Source organism: Petaurus breviceps, unplaced genomic scaffold (genome assembly GCF_028583685.1).
Source record: "Petaurus breviceps papuanus isolate PSGF00001 unplaced genomic scaffold, PetGlider_PUasm1.0 166, whole genome shotgun sequence".
NCBI classification, from domain to species: Eukaryota; Metazoa; Chordata; class Mammalia; order Diprotodontia; family Petauridae; genus Petaurus; species Petaurus breviceps.
Genome location: NW_027185737.1, coordinates 960368 through 964483, shown reverse-complemented (window position 1 = coordinate 964483; position 4116 = coordinate 960368).

The following is a 4116-nucleotide window of genomic DNA, read 5'->3' as shown; positions in this document are numbered from 1 at the left end:
TCACCCATTGTCTAGTACCAGATCATAGTTTCAGAGTGGAGAGGAGTGCTTATGAGCAAGAGAGGTTCTAGCTATGTATGGAGCAAGGAATGAGTTTCAAAAATGTGACTGCAACTCTGAGCTCAAGAATACGGCAAAGGTGGAGGAACTCAGTTCTTTAGTGTCTTACATAAGCTGAATTAGAAGAATGGGGCAACAGATCAAGGTCAAAGGTGAGTGAGCAGTTCAGTCACTCTGAACCTGCAGAACTTCCCAGTGGGTCAATGGTAACTGAGTCTAGCAAGAGTCTGCTATATTTCAACCACACATAATCCAACAGACCCAAACCTGGGTCAGGAACTTGCAGAACTCTGACTAGGAGGGCAGTGAACAGACTTCTTCCTGTATCATGCCACTTCAAAAGCATGCAAAATTTGCAGGCCCTCAAATTGGGGTGTGAAAACAGCAGGAGGATATAAAAAGGCAAAAGTTCAGGTCAGACAACACCTCTCCCTCAGAACTGAACAAAGCCCAACACTAACATAAAGTCCAATCAAGCAATAGGTTGAGAGAATGAGCAAACAAAAGAAGAACCCAACCATAAAAACGACTGGTGGCAGGGAAGCTTAAGACATAAATATCTGTGTCACAAGTTTCCATGCAACTAAAAACCCCCCAACAAATTAGGACAGTAAAACATTAAATTTAGAACCTTCAATTAAACATCAAAATAGAAATCTTGAAAATCAAAAGAAAGATTAACAAAATTGAAAGCAACCCAACCCACTAAACTGGTAAATAAAACCAAAAGTGTTTTTTTTTAACAAACAACAAAATAAACTATTGACTAATTTGATTTTGAAAAAATAATCAAATTACCAGCATCAAAAATGAAGAAAGGTGAAATTACAACAAATGAAAAGGAAATAAAAAGCACCGGCCCTGGAGTCAAGAGGACCTGAGTTCAAATCCAGCCTTAGACACTTGACACACTTACTAGCCGTGTGACTTTGGGCAAGTCACGTAACCCCAGCTGCTCTCCAAAGACAAAAGCAAAGAAAAGAAAAGGAAATAAAAGCAATTATTAGGAGCTATTTTGCCCAACTACATGCCAGCAAAACTGACAATCTATATGAAATGGATGAAAACTTTTTACAAATACAAATCTCCCAGATTAACAGAACAGGAAATAAAATACTTAATCCCATCTTAGAAAAAGAAATCGAACAGGCCATAAGTGAGCTCTCTAAGAAAAGAGCCCTAAGGGGCAGCCAGGTGGCTCAGCGAGTAAGAGCACCGGCTCCAGTGTCGGGATGACCTGGATCAAATCCGGGCTCAGATGTGGTGGCACCACACCCAGAAATAACTGGCCGTGTAACCTTGAGCAAGTTACTTACCGTGTTTCCCCGATAATAAGATCTATCCCGAAAATAAGCCCTCCCTTTACTGTGCAAGATTCCTCTAAAATAAGCCCTCCCCCGAAAATAAGCCCTATTGAAATTGCTACTGTAGTGAAGGTGATCCCCTGTGCTACACGCTACATTACAGTACCTCTGTATGCACCGTCCCCCCCCCGTGAAACGCATGCCGCGCTCCAAGCTGCATCCAATCAGAGCTGCAGCAGTGAGCGCGTCATCCTGTTCTTCCCCAGTGATTTGCTTGCTGACGCCATTGAGAGCAGTGCCGCGGAGGAGAGCTGAGGCAGGACAACATAAGCCCTCCCCTGAAAATAAGCCCTCTGGTGTTTTTCTTTCAAAAAAAAATAATAAGACAGTGTCTTATTATCGGGGAAACACGGTAACCTTGATTGCTTAAAAAAAAAAAAAAGAAAGAGCCCTAGAACCAGATTAATTTACGAGCAAATTCTACCAAACCTTTAAAGGACAACTAGTTCCAATATTATTTAATGTTTGAAAAAATAAAGGAGGAGTCCTACACCAAATTCCTTTTTTGACACAAATATGGCCTTCATACCTAAATCAAGGAAAGTCAAAACAGAGAAAGAAAACTAATAAACCAGTTTCCCTAATATTCATTGATGCAAAAATTTTAAATAAAATAGTGGACAGGAGATTACAGAAATATGTCACAAATATCATATACTGAGACTAGGCTGGATTTATACCAGGAATGCAGGATTGGTTCAATATTAGGAAAACCATAAGAATAACTGATCATATTAATAATAAAAACAATAAAAATCCTATGATTATTTCGTTAGATGAAGAAAAAGAAGCTTTTGACTAAATATAACACCCATTTCTCTTTAAATACACACATACACACAAAAGAAAGCATATAAATAAATGGAACTCTCCTTAAAATGATAAGTAGTATCTATCTAAAACTAAGAGCCAATATTATCTGTAATAGAGATGAGCTGGAAGTCTTTCTAATAAGATAAGAGGTGAAGCAATGATGATATCACCATTACTATTCAATATTGTACTAAACATTCTAGTTATCACAATAAGACAAGAAAAAGGAATTTAAGGAATAAGCATAGGCAATGAGAAAAGAACTATCACTTTTTGCAGATGATATGATGGTTTACTTAGAGTACTTTAGAGACTCAACTAAAAAACTAATCAAAACAATCAACAATTTCAATAAAGTTGCAGCATATAAAATTAATCCACACAAATCATCAGCATTTATATATTACCAATAAAATCCAGCAGGAAGATATTGAGAAAGAAATTTTATTTAAAATAACCCCAAACAGTTTACAATACTTGAGAGCCTACCTGCCAAGACATGCACAGGAACTACCTGAATATAATTATAAAACATTCTTCATAGAAATATACATCTAAATAATTGGAGAAATATTAACTGTTTATGGGTAGGCCAAACCAATATAATAAAAAACAATATTGCCTAAATTCATTTGCTTATTACCATAGCAATCAGTCTACTAAAGAATTATTTTACAGAGCTAGAAAAAATAATAACAAAATTCATCTGAAGGAGCTAAGAATATCAAGGAAATCAAGGGGGGGGGAATGAGAAGGAAATAGGTCTAGCAGTATCAAATCTCAGACTATACTACAAAGCTGTAATCCTCAAAATAGTTTTTTACTGGGTAAGAAATAGAATGGCTGGTCAGTGGAACAGATTAGGCACACAATATACAGAAACAAATGAGCACAGTAACCTATTGTTAGATAGATCCAAAGATCCAGCTATTGGGGTAAGAACTTAATCTTTGACAAAAACTGTAGGGAAAACTGGAAAATAATTTGGCAGAAATGAGGCATAGAAGAACATCTAGCATGGTATACCAAGATAAGCTCAAAATGGAGACATGATTTAAATATAAAGGATGATATCATAAGTAAATTACTAGAACAGAGAAGAACTTACCTGTCAGATCTATGGATAGAGGATATTCATGACCAAAGAAGAGTAAGAGAGGTTTGCAGGAGGTAAAATGAATAATTTTGGTCATATAAAATTAAAACATTTTTGCACAAACAAAATCAATACAGCCAAAATTAGAAGAAAAGCAGAAAAGTGTGTGAGGGATCTTTGTAGCAAGTTTCTTTGATAAAGGTCTCATTTCTAAAATATATATGTAACTGAGTCAAATATACAAGAATGAAAGCCATTCCCCTAATTGTTAAATGGACAAAGGAAAGAAATTTAATTCTGGATCTAGCTTAGTTCCCTTTTTATTCAACTATGCATGTAGTTCAATTTCTGTCTTTTGAGAAAACTTTATTCAATTATGGGAATTGTGAGAAAACTTTATTGCATTGTTTGAACCTAGCCCTGAGTAGCTGGGAAGCTGGACCACCTCTACTTGTTGCTTAGAGACTTAACTAAGAACCTAGGTTATATTGATCAGAAACCCAGTCAGATCCAAAAATTGACACAAGAAGTTTTCTTACAATTACATATCTCAAACAACCCATATGTCTTATCTGAAAACTGGCTCCATACTAGTTATTCAGTTACTGTTTCTTTGACTGAATGAATACAGACACTTGAGGGGTAGTGGGATCCTCTTTTTCTGATTTCAAGAAATTCCACTTGTTTGCTTTCCCTTGCCAATTTGGAAAGTCTCTAATCTTTCCTACAAATAGAAATCAGATTACCTAATTTTCTATCTTTGTTTAGATCCTGTTAATTGTT